Genomic DNA, 18,663 nt, shown 5'->3' on the forward strand with positions numbered 1-18,663 from the left:
ATATTATAATTACAGGGTCTATTCATCAAGAAGAGCTAACAATTATAAATATTTATGCTCCCAACTTGGACACCCAAATATATAAATCAATTAATCACAAACATAAGCAATCTTATTGATAAGAATATTGTAAGTGCAGGAAACTTTAATAATCCACTTACAACAAAGGACAGATCATCTAGGCAGAAAAATCAATAAAGAGACAATGGCTTTGAGTGATACACTAGACCAGATGGACTTGACAGATATATTCAGAACTTTTCATCCAAAAGAAGCAAAATACACATTCTTCTCGAATGCACATGGAACATTGTCCAAGATAGACCATATACTGGGTCACAAAACAGACCTCAAAAATATAAAAGAATTGAAATCATACCATGTATATTTTCAGATCACAACACTATGAAACTTGAAATCAACCATAAGAAAAAATTTGGAAAGCCTTCAAATGCATGGAGGTTAAAGAACATCTTACTAAAGAAAGAATGGATCAATCAGGAAATTAAAGAAGAAATTTTAAAAATATATGGAAGTAAATGAAAATGAAAACACGACAATCCAAACCCTTTGGGATGCAGCAAAGGCAGTCCTAAGAAGAAAATACATTGCATTCCATGCCTATCTCAAGAAACAAGAGGGGCGCCTGGGTGGCGCAGTCGGTAAAGCGTCCGACTTCAGCCAGGTCACGATCTTGCGGTCCGTGAGTTCGAGCCCCGCATCGGGCTCTGGGCTGATGGCTCAGAGCCTGGAGCCTGTTTCCGATTCTGTGTCTCCCTCTCTCTCTGCCCCTCCCCCGTTCATGCTCTGTCTCTCTCTGTCCCAAAAATAAATAAACGTTGAAAAAAAAAAATTTAGAAAAAAAAAAAAGAAACAAGAAAAATCCCAAATACAAAACCTAACAGCACACCTAAAGGAAGTAGAAGCAGAACAGCAAAGAAACCTCAAAGTCAGCAGTAAAAGAGAAATAATAAAGTTTAGAGCAGAAATAAACAATATAGAATACAAAAAACAAAAACAAAAACAAAAACAGTATAACAGATCAATGAATCTAAGAGCTGGTTTTTTGAATGAATAAACAAAATTATAAATACCTAGCCAGAATTTTTCAAAATGAAAAGAGAGGGGACCCAAATAGATAAAATCATGAATGAAAGAGGACAATTCACAAGGAACACCACAGAAATACAAACAATTATTAGAGACTACTATGAAAAATTATATGCCAACAAACTAGACAACCTGGAAGAAATGGACAAATTCCTAGATACCCACACACTTTCCAAAACTCAAATGTGAAGAAATAGAAAATTTGAACAGACCCATAACCAGTGAAGAAATTGAATCAGTTATCAAAACTCCCAATAAACAAGAATCCTGGGCCAAATGGCTTCCCAAATGTCTACCAAACATTTAAAGCAGAGGTTAATACCTATCCTTCTCAAGCTGTTCCAAAAAAAAAAAAAAAAAAAAAAAATAGAAACGGAAGGAAATCTTCTGGACTCATTTTATGAAGCCATTCTTCTGTGCAGAAGAATGAAGCCAGATGGCGACCCCATTAAAAAGGAGAATTACAGGCTAATATCCCTGATGAACATGGGTACAAAAATTCTCAAAAAGATACTAGCAAATCTAATTCAACAGTATATTAAAAGAATTATTCACTATGATCAAGTGGGATTCATTCCTGGGCTTCAGGGCTGGTTCAATATTTGCAAATCAATCAATGTGATACATCATATTAATAGAAGAAAAGATAAGAACCATATGATCCTGCTGAAAAAGCATTTGACAAAATACATCATCCTTTATTAATAAAAACCCTCAAGAAAGTAGGGATTGAAGGAACATACCTTAACATCATAAAAGCCATGCGTAAAAAGCCCACGGCTAATATCATCCTCAATGGGGAAAAGCTGAGAACCTTTCCCCCTAATATCAGGAACACGATAGGGATGTCCACTCTCACCACTGTCGTTTAACATAGTGTTGGAAGTCCCAGTCTCAGCAATTGACAACCAAATGAAATAAAAGTCATCCAAATTGGCAAAGAGGTCAAACTTTCACCTTTTGCAGATAACATGATACTCTAAATGGAAAACCTGAAAGACTCCACCAAAAAGCTGCTAGAACTGATACACGAATTCAGCAAAGTTTCAGGATATAAAATCAATGTACAGAAATCGGTTGCATTTCTATACACTAATAATGAAGCAACAGAAAGAAATCAAGGAATCGATCCCATTTACAATTGCACTGAGAACAATAAAATACCGAGGAATAAACCTAACTAAAGATGTAAAAGATCTATATGCTGAAAACTATAAAAAACTTAAGAAATTTAAGAAGACACAAAGAAATGGAAAAACATTCCACGCTCATGGATTGGAAGAACAAATACTGTTAAAATGTCAATATTACCCAAAGCAATCTACACATTCAACACAATCACAATAAAAATTGCACTGGCATTCTTCTCAAAGCTAGAACAAACAATCCTAAAATTTGTATGGAACCAGAAAAGACTCCGAATAGCCAAAGTAATGTTGAAAAAGAAACCAAAGCAGGAGGCATTACATCCTGGACTTTAGCCTCTACTACAAAGCACTAATCATGAAGACAGTATAGTACTGGCACAAAAACAGACACATAGACCTATGGAATAGAATAAAGAACCCAGAATTGGACCCACAAATGTATGGCCAACTAATCTTCGACAAAGCAGGAAAGAGTATCCAATGGAAAAAAGACAGTCTCTTTAGAAAATGGTGCTAGGAGAACTGGTAGCAACATGCAGAAGAATGAAACTGGATCACTTTCTTACACCATACACAAAAATAAACTCAAAATGGATGAAAGACCTAAATGTGAGACAGGAAACCATCAAAACCCTAGAGAAGAAAACAGGCAACAATCTCTTTGACCTCAGCTGCAGCAATTTCTTGCTCAACATGTCTCCAAAGGCAAGAGAAATAAAAGGAAAAATGAACTTTTGGGACCTCATCAAGATAAAAATCTTCTGCATTGTAAAGGAAACAATCAACAAAACCAAAAGGCAACCGACGGAATGGGAGAAGATATTTGCAAATGACATATTGGATAAAGGTTTGGTACCAAAACTCTATAAAGAACTAACACCCAAAAAACAAATAATCCAGTGAAGAAATGGGCAGAAGACATGAGTACTTTTCCAAAGAAGATATCCAGTTGGCCAACAGACACATGAAAAGATACTCAACATCACTCATCACCAGGCAAATACAATTCAAAACCACATTGAGATACTACCTCACACTGGTCAGAGTGGCTAAAATTAACAACTCAGGAAACAACAGATGTTGGCAAGGATGTGGAGAAATGGGAACCCTCATGCACTTTTGGTGGGAATGCAAACTGGTGCAACCACTCTGGAAAACAGTGCAGAGGTTCCGCGAAAAACATAGAACTACCCTATGACCCAGCAATAGCACTAGTAGGAATTTATCCAAAGGATACAGGAGTGCTGATACATAGGGGCACATGTACCCCAATGTTTATAGCAGCACTTTCAACAATAGCCAAATTATGAAAACAGTCCAAATGTCCATCAAATGATGAATGGATAAAGAAGACATGGTTTATATAAACAATGGAATACTACTTGGCAATGAGAAAGAATGAAATCCTGCCATTTGCAACAATGTGGGTATAACTGGAAGGTATTATGCTAAGTGAAATAAGTCAGTCAGAGAAAGACAGATATCATATGTTTTCACTCATATGTGGAACTTCAGAAACTTAACAGAAGACTATGTGGGAAGGAAAGGGGAAAAAATAGTTTCAAACAGAGAGGGAGGCAAACCATAAGAGACTCTTAAATACAAAGAACAAACTGAAGGTTGATGAGGGTGGGGGTGGGGAGAGGGGAAAATGGGTGATGGGAATTGAGGAGGGCACTTGTTTGGATGAGCACTCGGGTGTTGTATGTAAGTGATGAATCATGGGAATCTACCCCCAAAACCAAGAGCACACTGTATACACTGTATGTTAGCTAACTTGACAATAAATTATATTAAAAAAATAAAATATAAAAAATCTTCCTTAGTCTGGTAAAAGGCAGTTTTGAAAAACCTACTGAAATTAGAGTTTCATTTAAACTCTAAATGAAAGGATTTAAGATCAGGAGCAAGAAAAGGATGTCTACACTCACTTTTATTCAAAACCATTTTAGAAGTCCAAAAAAGTGTAATAAGGTGACAAACGACACAGGAAGTGTAAACATTGAAAAGAAAAAGCAAAACTATTTCTCTTTACAGATGACATGATATATAGAAAACCTTATGGAATCTAAAAAACTACTAGAGCTTATAAAGTAAATTTATGAAGGTCTCAATATACAAGGTCAATGTAAAAAATCAATTCTATATATATCAACAGTAAAAACTGAGAAATGAAAAATATTTAATCTCATTCATAATAGTATCAAAATTATAAAATGCTTAGCAACATATATCATAAAAGACAGTCAAAACTTCTAAAAGCTACAAAAACATTGATGAGAGAAATTTAAAATACCTCAATAAATGGAGAAGTATATTATATTCAGGGCCTGGAAGACTGAATACTGCTGCATCAGTTTTCCCTGAAATTAAATTCAAAATTCTATAAATTCAGTGCAATTACAGTCACATTCACAATTCCAACAGGCATTTTATTTTTTTGGAAGAAATTGGCAAGTTGATTCTAAAATTTACATGGAGATGCAAAATACTTTGATTAGCCAAAATTTTCTTGAGGAAGAAAGTTGAAGGTCTGAATAATCTGAATTCAAGAATTACAAGACTTACTTACCAAGACAGTATGGTATTGGCGTAAAGATAGACAAATCGATGAAAGGAATAGACTAGACAGTCCAAAAATAGACCCACACACATATGGACGAAAGAGTATATACCATATGATTCTGTTCATATAAATTTTAAGGACAGGTAAAAATTAATCTGTGGTGATAGAAATTAGAATGTTGCTTATGCAGGGTGGGGGTGGGTGGAGATAGACTAGGAGGGAGCACAAGGGAATTTTCTATATCTTAATTTGGGTAGAGATTAAATGGATGTGTATAAATTTATTAAAACTCCTTGAATTAGACATTTAAAATCTCTGCAGTTCACTGTATTCAAATTTCCCTGGATAAATAAAAGCTATAACTGGAGCTTAGGGAGTAAAAAGGCTTCCTGGAAGAGGTAGATGTTTGAAGAACAAGTAAGAGTTGGCTAGGTGAAGGATGGAAGAAGATTGGAAGTAGACCGTGTGACATGTGGAAAGGCACAGAAGTGTGACACAGCACAATGCCTTTAGGAGGAGGGCTGGGAGAGAGAGAAGGTTGGAGAAGGAATTAGGGGACAAATTAGAAAAGGCTTTGGGATTAAGAAGTTTGAAGTTTATTCTGAAAGCTAAGGGAAGCCACTGAGGCATTTTATGTTGGCAAGATCAAACTAAGAGCAGAGTAGGGGGTGGGTGTGAAGGGACTCATCCAAGGTCAGGGAAGCCAAGCTCTAAAGTGGCACCAGACAAGCAAGAGTGAGGGTCCCAGCCAAGGTGGAGAGAGAGGCCTGTAGGAAAAGAGAAATCTTTAAGAGGTAGTAAAGAAGTAGAATCCACAAGGTTAATGAAGGAGTGGATGCTAGGATGGGTGAGGGGGATGACAAGGTTGACAGAAGAAATCCAAGTCCAATGGACTCCATTCCTTCCATTTTCCCATTAGCCTGTCATTAGCTTTGGAGAGTTGGTGGCACACAGGGTACTAGGGTAGGAGTTGTGAGTAAAAACTAGATGACATTTGGATTTCTCAAGTTATCTATAATATCAACTAAAAAAAAGACTTACAAAGCAAAATGTTTTGCCTTGTGAAGATCAAAGTTTTCTAAGGTGAAAAAAAACCTACTGTGATATAAAAAGATGTCTAATTTACTGCCCTCCCCCTGAAAGCAATGGCAAATAAAGCTAACCTTTATTGAATATTTACTATGTGCCAAGCACTGTGTTTATGCATAGTTTATGCATAGTTTCTGCATAGGCATAGTTTATGCATTGTCTTGATGAATCCTGGCACCAACCCTCAGAGGTTGGACAATAAACATTATCCTACTTTTCAGAGTGGGAACTGAGATTGCCCAAGATCATTCAACTTGTTCCTGGTGGAGGTAGGACCTAACCATGCACTGGTATCTGACTTTGGTCACCTGTGTAAGGGTGTTAGCTCCAAGATTACACCCAGTGATTTTCATTTCCTGATCTCACAACTCTCAGTGATTTGGAGGCAGAAGGTGGGGAGATTGTTGAAGAGAAGCCAGAATTGGGAAGGGATCAGGAGAATTGTTCTTCCTCAACTGAAACCTTCCTATGGAGTTGAATCTCAGAATGTAAGAGATAATAAAAATCTTTTATGGTCTGAATTGTGTCCGTCCCAAAATTCTTATGTTGAAGTCCTAACTACCTCAGTCCTAGAACCTCAGAATGTGATTGTATTTGGAAACAGGGCCTTGAAAGAGGTGATTACATTAAAAAGAGGTGATAAATTAAAGGTTAGGAAGGGCCCCAATCCAGTCCGATTGGTGTTCTTATAAGAGGCGATTTTGATGTGTGTACACAGAGAAAAGGCCATGTGCAGACACAACAAGAAGACAGCCATCTGCAAGCTAAAGAGACAGGTCTCAGAATAAATCAAAACTGCTGACACCTTGATGGACCTCCGGCCTCCAGAACTGTGAAAAACTAAATTTCTGTTGTTTAAGCCAAGTACCAGTTTGTGGTACTTGGTTATGTCAGCCCTAGCTAACTAATTATCCATTCATTCATCTATCCATTCCTTTGTTCAACTACATTATGTGCTAAACTCAAGAGAGACATAAAACATTAAGCAAGAAATATTACCTTATCTCCAAAAGAGAACAATTATAGCATATGGGATAAGTGTTCTGACAGTTTTATGTTCAATTTAGGGCATTAGCTAAGGTGCCCTGTGGGAAGTGACACTTAACTTGAAGGCTACAGGACTTGTAGAGGTCTAGAAGAGGGTTTCTAAACCTGGCACTATGGACATTTTGGGCCAGATAATCATTTGTTGTGAGGGCTTGTCTTGTGCATTATGGGACATTTACTAGTATCACTGCCTCTGTTCTTTAGATGCCATTCACACCCCTACCTCAAGTTGTGACAACCCAAAATGTCTGCATACACTGCCAAATGTCTCTTGAGAGGCAAAATTGGTCTAGAGGGTGGGTACAAGCTTTTAAGTGGAGGACACAGCATGGAATCTGGCCAAAGATAGCATGGCCATTCAGGAGCCTGCAATCCTCTCATGTTATAAATGAGAAACTAAGGTTCAGAAAGGCTCAGTTTTTTATACAAGACTGTGAACTGGTCACTATAACCAGAAGCAGCAGATGTAGTGGGAGGAAGTGCAAATCCAGAAGACAGCTTCAATTTGAGGCTGGTCTCTTCATCTTAAAGAAAAATATCAGACTCTTACCTATTGCAACATCTGAGTCTATGGGGCTACAACATGCTAAAGGCTTATTTTCTAGTGCCTGGAATAATGACTGGATGAGTAAGTAGTAAACTAGGACCAATTACTGGACCAAACCTGAAATAAATAGCAAATGCAATGCTACTCACATGTTTCAAAGAAATAGTCTAAAATTTATGTATTGGTGACTAATAAGTAGCCAGTAACTGTGGGTGAGGGTTTTTGGCAAGGGCAGATGCTAAACACAAGAAATTTTAGCTGGCATTGTCATGTCTTACAGTAACAGGAAATAGTCTACAGACCTGGGCCTGGCTGGTGGGACAGTCCACCATGGCAAGAAGTGCTGTTAAGAAAGCATCTGGACATGTGGGAACTGAATAATGGTCAGTGCAAACACTACAGCTCACTGGCAAAATTGTTTGCTTAGAATTATAGCTAAATATAAGCAACAGGAAATGGTCTGACAAAGGTGACCTGTTCTTTTAGGTTCACAATTTATGACAAATTTTGCCTGGTGTTAGGGGTTACTTGGCATTTCTTCCTGAAGCACAGAGCTTAACAGGGCATTTACAACAGCAACATGAAAAGAGTACTCTCTCATTGGTATGCAGGGTAAAGGCAGGACATACACCAGTCTCAGAATCAGTTCCTTTTTGGGACCTAACTGAAAAATATCTCCTCTATGAAGCCTTGTGTGGTCACGTTGGACCTTGTACTTCCTCCACCTCCTTCTCAGTCCTTATGTAGACCATCTGGCCTAACTTAGGATGCACTCAACAAATGTTGACAAGAATGAGGCTTTCTTGTGTGTTTCTCAGTCCCAGAAGAGGGCTCTACTTTCCTTTGTATTCTGTCCCCACCCTGCCACCCCAGTTCTCCTGACAGTGTCTCATCCATCATCAGAGATCCTATAATGCCCATTAGGACTTTGTCATTTGCTGTGCATGGGTGTATGGTTCACAGGTGTGGTCAGAGTAGGGAAGGACTCTCCCCCGGCCCTGAAGGGTGATCCTCACTCCTTCCAGCAGTCCGTGAATTCTCTTCAGAGAATCTCTGAAGGTTCCACAAAGCACAAAGTCTGAAGGTTTCACAAAGTCTGAAAATTCCTGCTCCAGTCCAATGGCCAGGCTACATACAAGAAAACAGAATCCCAAAGGCCCTAAGAGTTCTACGCAGGCCACAGATCTCTAGTTTGGCATTACCTGAAGCGGAATCTGCATTCTTTCCTCACCTTCACCAGGGTTCTTTGAACCACCCCTCTCAGAGATTGAAGTATTTCCTCCTGTAGGCCCCTAGGGATGGTTGCTGTCTGGACACAGAGGGCAAGGATAAAATATTCCCACCATCCCATAGGAATAGTAAAAGATGTTGGTTGACTGACTAGAGACTTAAACAGTATTAATGAAAAAAGTCAGTTCAACAGGGTCACGACTACTTTTGGTCCTTATGGCACAAAACACTATCTATGAGAGCAGCTCTCATTCAGCTTTTCACATTAAAATCCTAAGGGCCAGTTACTGAGCATGTACTGTACTTTGCTCATCCAGTGGCCTTAGGCAGATCAAACCTGCCCAAAGACTGCTTTTTCCACTCTCCATGCTGGCGTACTGTTAATAGGGACAATAAGAGCTACCACCTCTATGTAAACACTTTTTGTTTGCTTTGAAGGAGATCAGAATATGCCATTCCAAAATATGACATCATAGGAGTAGGAAAAAAAAAGCTTTCCTTACATTCACTGGCTGGGATCCTGTGAATTAGACTGCCACCAGACAGATCAACAGAAAAAGCACATAAATTATGTAATATAAGTTTTATGTGACATGGGAACCTTCATAAAGAAACAAGATCAAAAGAAGTGATTAAGCCTGAGTGTTTTTGTATTAGGTTTGATGTGGAGAATCATGGGAAAATGTAATAGGGCAAAATGGTATGAATTAAGGTGGTAAATTGGGGGAAACTCAGCAAGGCCTATGGGTTCAGACTTCCCTCAGTGTCTCTGTATCTTTGGAGATAAGGACACTCCTTCCCTTCAGTTATAAGGAGGACACCTCTCACATAAAGGTCTTAAGACCTAATTCAGCAGAGATGAAGGAAGTCAGACAGTCCTTCCTTCACCTGCCATTTCTCAAACTCCTCCAGCTTAAGAGATTCAATATGCTAAGGTGTCATATTTTGGGTTAGTGTGTTCTGAACCCTGCTACTCCTTAGGCATAAAGATTATTTTGAGCTGAAGATACTTCAGAGTCAACAGATACATAAAGAAGTCTTCCCAGAGATTTCCTTACCTGACTAAAGGGAGAAAGTCCTGAGAAATAAGGGCTACCATAAATCCCCTATCCCCAAGATGGACTTGTACAAACAAACCTGCTGAGATAGCCCTTATGACTCATTAGTTTCCTCCATATATCTATTTTTGCACAGTTTGGCAGGCACCCTTGGAAGCTCCAAACCTTTTCCTTTGTCTTGTCATATCTCCGTAATTTCTCATTCTTTGTTAAAAACGGGTGACTCAGTTGGTTAAGCACCCGACGTGGGCTCAGATCATGATCTCACGGTTCATGAGTCCAAACCCTGCATGGGGTTCTGCATTAACAGTGTGGAGCCTGCTTGGGATTCTCTCTCTCTCCACCCCCCCCACCAACACTCTCCCTCTGCCCCCCCCCACTTGTGCTTTCTCTCTCTCTTTCAAAATAAATAAATAAACTTTTTAAAAAATGGTATATAAGCTCTCAGCCCTATCCACCACTTTGAGTCTTCACTTTTCTAGAAAAACCCATTCCTGATAAAAATTAACATCAAATAAAATGTGTATGCCTTTATTTCTGTTAATCTGTCTTTTGTCAATATAAGATGTAAGGCCCCAGGTAGTGAACCTAAAAAGGCTGAGGAAATTTTCCTCCCTCACAATTTATGGGTTACCTCACTATTTTTTTTGTTCACTATGTTCGCTATTCTTCCATGTTCACTGCTTGTTAACATTTTGCCATGTTTGCTCTATTAATCTATCCATCTATTTACCCATCCATCCATTCATTTATGCATTCATGATCCATCCATCTAGCTAGTTATTTATTTATTTTATTAAATCTTTTGAGAGTTACTTACAGATATCATGATACTACATCTCTAAATACTTCAGCAAGAATCTCCAAAAACAAATGCTTTTTACCTTTACAAATATAATTATCACACTTAGAAATTTAACATTGAGCTAATACTATTATTTTTAAAATTTTTTTTTTTCAATGTTTATTTATTTTTGGGACAGAGAGAGACAGAGCACGAATGGGGGAGGGGCAGAGAGAGAGGGAGACACAGAATCGGAAACAGGCTCCAGGCTCTGAGCCATCAGCCCAGAGCCCGACGCGGGGCTCGAACTCACGGACTGCGAGATCGTGACCTGGCTGAAGTCGGACGCTTAACCGACTGCGCCACCCAGGCGCCCCTGAGCTAATACTATTATTTAATTATTTGCTACTCACAGTGTGGTCCCAGGGCCAATAGCATCTGATCTCACCTCTAGGAACTCTTGGAGGGTGTATGCAGGAATGGGGTTGGTGGGGAATCTGTTTTTTTTTTCCCCTACGATTTTTTATTTTTATTGTTGACATAATCAAAGAATTTCATAAATGTGCTTTGTTTTGATATTCTATTTTTTCTTTAAACCAGACACACAGAGCTATGATATAGACTAGCTATTCCCAACATTTTCCCACCCCATACCCTGTGCATTGGAAGGCAGCAATCTTGTCTTTATTTTTTGTCTTGGAATCCAGTGCCTATTGCATATGCTCAATACATAGTCTCTGAAATGCACTTGGGAAGAGGCCTATTTTTTTAAGTGTGAAGTGATAAGACAAAGGCACCACAAAAAACACTAAATTTTATAGAATTTGTTTTGATCTACCTGGAATCCTGTAAAGATATCTAAGTTTGTTTTTTATTTCTTTTATTTTTTATTTGAGTATAGTTGACACATAATGTTACATTAGTTTCAGGCATACAACATAGTTATTTGACAAGTATATACATTATGCTATGTTCACCACAAGTGTAGCTATGATCTGTCACCATATAATGTTGTTACACGATCACTGACTAGATTCCCTATATTGTGCCTTTTATTCCCATCTTATTCATTCTATGAATGGAAGCCTGTATCTTCTACTCCCCATCACCCATTTTGCCCTTCTTCCTATCCTCTCCCCTCTGGCAACCATCAGTTTGTTCTCTGTATTTATGGGTCTGATTCTGGTTTTTGTTTATTAATTTGCTTTTACTTTTTTAGTTTCTAAATATGAGTGGAACCATACAGTATTTGTCTTTCCCAGTCTGACTTATTTCACTTAGCATAATACCCTCTAAGTCTTTCCATGTCTCAAATGGCATGATCTCATATATTTATGGTTGTGTAATATTCCATTGTATATATACACCAAATATTCTTTATCCATTCAGTTATCAATGGACATTTAATTTGCTTCCATATGTTGGCTATTGTAAATAATGCTGCAATAGACATAGGGGTGCATATATTTTTTCAAATTAGTGTTTTTGTGTTCTTTGGGTAAATATCCAACAGTGGAATTATTGGATCACATGGCATTTCTATTTTTTAAAGTTTATTTACTGAGAGACAGAGAGACAGAGAGAGTGGGTATTCCTTTTCTTCCACATCCTTGTTAACATGTCTTATTTCTTGTCTTTTTGATTTTAATCATTCTAACAGGTGTAAGGTGGTATCTCCTTGTAGTTTGGATTAGCATTTCCCTGATGATTAGTGATGTTAAGCATCTTTCACATGCATGTTGGCCATCTGTATATTTTCTTTGGAAAAATATCTTTTCAGGTCCTCTGCCCATCTTTTAATGAGATTTTTTTTGTGTGTGTGTTGAGTTGTGTAAGTTCTTTATATATTTTGGATATTAACCTGTTACTGGATATACCATTTGCAAATATCTTCTCCCATTGTTTTGTTGACGGTTTCCTTTGCTGTGCAAAAGCTTTTTATTTTGGAGTAGTCCCAACAGTTTACTTTTGCTTTTTTTCCCTTCACCTTAGGAGACAGCAAACTGTTTTTTAACAAACCCTCCAAGTGATTCTGATGCATGCTAAAGTTTGAGCGCCACAGTTCTAGATTAAAAGATAAAGAGATCTAAGAACTAAATGCACTGTGTGATACTTGATTAGGTTCAAATATGGAGTTGGGTGGATTGGGAAATAGCCAAAAGGGATATTACTGGGTCATCTGGGGAAATTTGAGTATGAATTGTACATTAGGTTAGAGCTTCTTAGAATTGAATGTGCTCACAAATCACCTGGGCGTCCTTGTTAAAATCCAAATTCTGATTCTGAGTCTGGTAGGGAGGCTGTGCTGAGATTCCGCATTTCCAATAAATTCTTAGGTGATGCTGATGCTGCTGGCACATTTTGAGAACTAATCTAGGATAATTCCCCAATCATTTGTTTTTCATTACACTGACATTTTTTGAAAATCCTAAGCTAGCTGTTTTGCAAAATATCTCACAATTTGGATGTGCCTGATTATTTCCATCATCATTAAACTACATCCTTTTGGCAGGAATACAATATAGGAGACCCTATGTCCTCAGTATAGTACATCGGGACACACATAATTTTATTACTCTTTAATGCACTTGCAATTTCCACTTTCTTCCTCCACACATTCTGTGGCCTCCTGAGCAGGGGTGGTATTAAAATCAGGTCCAGGAGACTTTCACCTGCACTCACACTCTTCCGGGTACTGTTGACAGGAGCAACAGTGAAGACATAACTGGAAAGTTGAATGCCCGTGAGATAATTCTCCTTGATCTGTTTCCCTAAGTCAAACCTTAATGATACAAAACAGTATAGCAGTGTTTGTGAAATCCTGTAACAAAGATGAATCACTGGTTTGCCTCAGAAATGAAAGGGAGACTGATTCAGACAAGCCCTGTTGCCAAAAATACCCTACGGAGGATGTTACACCAAAAAACAGAAAGCAAGCAGAAGCCGACAGAGAAACACTGAAGATGTTATGACAGACCTACAGAAATGCTCTTGAAGATACAGGTAACGAGGTTTGAACCTTCTCTGGAAACTGGTAACCAGTCCAGTGAGCATTTTTTTTTCTTTTTTTGAGAGAGAGATTGAGAGAGAGAGAGCAAGCAGGGGAGGGGCAGAGGGAGAGGGAGAGAGAGAATCTTAACCAGGCTCCATGCTCAGCACAGAGCCCAACACTGGCTTGACCTCACAACCATAAAATCATGACCTGAGATGAAATGAAGGGTTGGACATTTAACCAAACGAGCCACTCAGGTGCCCTGCAAGCATCTTTATGTTACTTTTTTTTTTTTAATTTTTTAAATGTTTATTTTTGAGAGACAGCAACACAGAGTGTAAGCAGGGGAGGGGCAGGGAGAGAGGGAGTCACAGAATCTGAAGCAGGTTCCAGGCTCTGAGCCCTCAGCACAGAGCCTGAAGTGGGGCTCCAACTCAAGGACTGTGAGATCATGCATGACCTGAGCTGAAGTTGGTTGCTTAATCAACTGAGCCACCCATGCATTCCTTTACATTACTTTCAAAAAAAATCTCAAAATTGAAAGAGAGACACATATTTCACTGAGAAAATGCACTGATTAAAGACAAAAATTAAGAATACATAATTTTTGTGAATAGGCATTAGTTAAAACAGATTAATAATGAGGTGCTTGGGTGTCTCAGTCAATTAAGTGTACAACTTCAGCTCAGGTGATGATCTTTATCTGTGAGTTCAAGCCCTGTGTTAGGCTCTGTGCTGACAGCTCAGAGTCTGGAGCCTGCTTCGCATTCTGTCTTCTCTCTGCCCCTCCCCTGCTCATGCTTTGTCGCTTTCTCTCTCTCTCTAAAATAAAAATAAACATTAAATTTTTAAAAAATTTTTATTTAATATTTTATTTAATTAATTATTTTTGAGAGAGAGAGAGAGACAGAGCACACAAATGGGGGAAGGGCAGAGAGTGAGGAAGACACAGAATCCGAAGCAGGCTCCAGGCTCTGAGTTGGTAGCGCAGAGCCCAACATGGGGTTCCAACTCACAAACCACGAGATCATGACCTGAACCAAAGTCGGACACTTAACCGACTGAGCCGCTGAGGCACCCCAATATTTAAAAAATTTAAATACAGAAATGATTAATAAAAAACACTTTAATACTTGATACTTCAAGGCAAACAAAGAAATAGAGGAAGAATAGTCAAGACAGTTATAAAATCCTGGTTAGTGGGAATTTCAGCATTCAAGTTCTTTTCTTGGTAGATAATTATTGTTGAGAAAGACAATATAAGAACTGTAAAATAAAACTGGCCAGTCTGCCAGGCACGCTATGATTTCCACTGAAGGCAGGAGTGTGGGCCCAGTATATGTCCTTGTTCTCTGTACTGGGAGACAGCTGGTCCCAAAAAGTCTGTCAAATGATGGCTGGGGGAGTCACTTTTCCTCAAAGCTGTTAATCCCACTTCCACAGTCTGAGCCTATAAATGTGGTAAAGTTTCCAGACACTGGCATAGCTGAAACACTCAGTCATTTCACCCCAGAAACTGAAAGCATGATGAAAGGAGAGCTTTTACCCATGACCTCCAACCTTATCTTTCAGGTCTGATGTGTTGTTATTAATTAAGGGCAATAACAGGCAAAAAGGTTTAAATGCAAGTCAAGGGGAAGGGCTGTAGTCAGCTCCACAAAATTTAAAGAACTTCTATAAAAGTTGACAGAGAGCAAGAGCCAGCTAACCTCCCCTCTCCTGCTCCATCTCTCCCACACCCCTCTGGCATTCTGCCCCTCAGTTGTTCTGAACCACTTGGGTACCTCAAGCTTGCCACACACTCTTGCCTTTCCCTGCCTTTAACTGGTTGACTTCAGATTTAACAAGGTCTTCTTCAACCTTTAACTGGTTGACTTCAGATTAGACAATCTCTTCCTTGGCAAGCCTCCTTGATGCCAACCCTCTCCAGTGCTGCCCCCAAAGAACTCTGTGTTTATGGCCATAGGTGTGCCTGTCTCTGCCCCTAGACTATAAGCTAGTCTTCAAGGCAGAAAACCTATTTTGTTCCATTTCGAAATTTACTATCAAGTCCACTGCCTGGCACATGATATTAATCATTATGGAAATGTATTTATTATATTCCAGGCACGACTCTAAGTACTTTAGATTGATTAATTTAATGTGCACAATATTGTGAGGTAAGTACTGTTATTATCCCCAGTTTACAGAAAAAGGAGGCACAAGTATTTAAGTGATTTGTCCATGGTCTCATAGTTGGTAAATGATAGAGTTATGATTTGAACCCAGCCAATTTGGTTCTATGGACCATGCTTTTAAACTGTAAGCTATTTGCTCTTAACAAATACTAGATGGAAGGATGGATAAATGGAGATGATGGATGGATGGATGGGTAGGTGGTTGGAGTGTGCAGGTCTCTAGCCAGTTAAAAAGGCTAGGGCATGAGACAATTGTTCCCACTATAGGCCTCTTCTAAGGAAGACCCAATTAAGTGCAGGTATATAGGCACAAACTATTTCACACTAAAGCAAGAATCTATATGTTGATGAACACACAATACACAAAAGTAGACACAGAGGAACCCATGGAAATAGCATGGCTTTTGGAATCAGAGGACTAGATTTGAATCATGGCCCTGTTAATTTGAGGCCAGTTACTTTATTAACACCTTACCAGTAGAGAATATGTAAGTGTCCAACAGAGTGCTTGGAACTTAGGAACCTCCTAATTAATTTTAGTTCTGCTCCTGCTCAAGAAAATGACATCACCTGGATCTGATTTACCATAAGCAGGAAAATGCTGAGAAGAGGACTGGAGAGGCTGGCTCACTGAAGGACAAGAAAGTAAGACTTGTCTGGATCCCCTTCCTGGAACTGGGCTTTGAAAAGAGAGGTGAACTTACAACTTAGCTCTGCCAATTCTGCCAATTCTAGAATTATTAAACTACTTTTGCTGCAGCTTGAAAAATTTTGCCTGTGTATACAAATGTGATATCTTTGAGGAAAGAGTGTTTGATATTTATATTTCAATACTTTTTTTGCATATAATAAAAGTAACTAAAGCTCCTTTCAAAAAAATTAGAGAACTACAGAGAAGCCTAAAAAATATATGAAAGATCAGTCCATGTTAATCATCTTGGAGGATCTTTCTTAATTTCTTACTAAGTGTATAAGTATGTATATTTTTTAAAAACAGAAATAGGATGAGCTTGTTTCTAGTATTCTGTTATTTTCACTTGATGATATATTATGGATACCTAACAACATAGGAATACATAATCAACTGCACTGCAACCCACCGAAAGGATATACTGTAAATTACTTAATACTACTGTAAATAAGACTTATATGAAACCACTATTATAAAAAATACCCCAATGAAAATCTGAATACACATCTTTGAGCTTTTGTATTACTGCCTTTATTTACATTTCCAAAATGGGAATTATCAGGTTAAGATAAACATTTTTATTTTGATACATACTGACAAACTCCTCTAGAAAAGTGGTATTTCATCAACAGTATAGGAAAGTTATCCACACTCTTTCTAACACTGGATATAACCATTATTTTTAGCCTTTGTCAAACAGATAAAAAAAAAATAAAAAATGACTTCTCATTAGTTAGCATATAGTGCAACAATGATTTCAGGAGTCGATTCCTTAGTGTCCCTTACCCATTTAGTCCATCCCTCCTCCCACAACCCCTCCAGCAACCCTCAGTTTGTTCTCCATATTTATGAGTCTCTTCTGTTTTGTCCCCCTCCCTGTTTTTATATTATTTTTGTTTTCCTTCCCTTATGTTCATCTGTTTTGTCTCTTAAAGTCCTCATATGAGTGAAATGACTTCTCATTTTAACTTATTTTTTTCCTGAGGTAATTTTCAAATTCTATTTAATGTAAATATAATGCACTTTAAAAAATCAACAGATATAAATTGTTTCAAGTTGGGGACATAAATATTTACAATTGTTATGTCTCCTTGGATAGTCCCCTTTATTATGATATAATGCCTTTCTTCATCTCTTGTTGCAGTCTTTGGTTTAATATCTTGTTTGTCTGATATTGCTACTTTGGCTTTCTTTTGACATTCATTTACATGATAGATGGTTCTCCATTCTCTCACTTTCAATCTGCAGGTTTCTTTAGGTCTAAAATGAGTCTCTTGCAGGTAGCATATAGATGGGTCTTGTGTTTTGTTTTTTAATCCATCTGATACCCTATGTCTTTTGATTGGGAGCATTTAGTCCATTTACATTCAGAGTAATTATTGATAGATATGTATTTAGTGCCATCTTATTACTTGTTTTGTCATTATTTCTGGAGATTTTCTCTGTTCCTTTCTAGTCTTTGTTGCTTTTGGTCTTTCCTTTCCACTCAAAGAGTCCCCTTTAATATTTCTTGCAGGGCTGGCTAAGTGGTCACAAACTCCTTTAGTTTTTATTTGGGAAATTCTTTATCTCTCCTATTCTGAATGATAGCCTTCCTGGACAGAGTATTCTTGGCTGCAGATTTTTTCCATTCAGCACATTGAATTCAAGCCCTTCTGGCTTGCCATTTTTCTTTCTTTTTTTTTTTTTTCAACGTTTATTTATTTTTGGGACAGAGAGAGACAGAGCATGAACGGAAGAGGGGCAGAGAGAGAGGGAGACACAGAATCGGAAACAGGCTCCAGGCTCTGAGCCATCAGCCCCAGAGCCTGACGCGGGGCTCAAACTCACGGACCGCGAGATCGCGACCTGGCTGAAGTCGGACGCTTAACCGACTGCGCCACCCAGGCGCCCCTGGCTTGCCATTTTTCTATGGAGATATTGCTGCTAGCCCTATTGGTCTTCCCTTGTAAGTTAGGGACTTCTTTTATCTAGCTGCTTTTAGGATTTTTTCTTTATCACTATATTTTGAAAATTTACCTACAACATGTCTTGGGTAGCCTGCTTTTGTTGATTTTGATGAGAGTTCTCTGTGCCTTCTGGATTTGGGTGTCTGTTTCCTTCTCTAGATTAGGGAACTTTTCAGCTATAATTTCCTCAAATAAACCTTCCACCCCCTTTTCTCTCTTCTTCTTTTGGGACATGAAAAGATGCTCAACATCACTCATCATGAGGGAAATACAAA

The 18,663-nt window shown here is 38.4% G+C and overlaps 1 long non-coding RNA gene across 1 annotated transcript in view; it reads right to left on the reverse strand.

Moving 5' to 3' along the window:
* The window catches only part of LOC123592921, a 112,395-nt gene that overhangs the window by 67,753 nt on the left and 25,979 nt on the right, over positions 1 to 18,663 (reverse strand). The gene's annotated exons all lie outside the window — the stretch shown is intronic.

Source organism: Leopardus geoffroyi, chromosome B1, assembly GCF_018350155.1.
Source record: "Leopardus geoffroyi isolate Oge1 chromosome B1, O.geoffroyi_Oge1_pat1.0, whole genome shotgun sequence".
In the NCBI taxonomy this organism is placed as follows: domain Eukaryota; kingdom Metazoa; phylum Chordata; class Mammalia; order Carnivora; family Felidae; genus Leopardus; species Leopardus geoffroyi.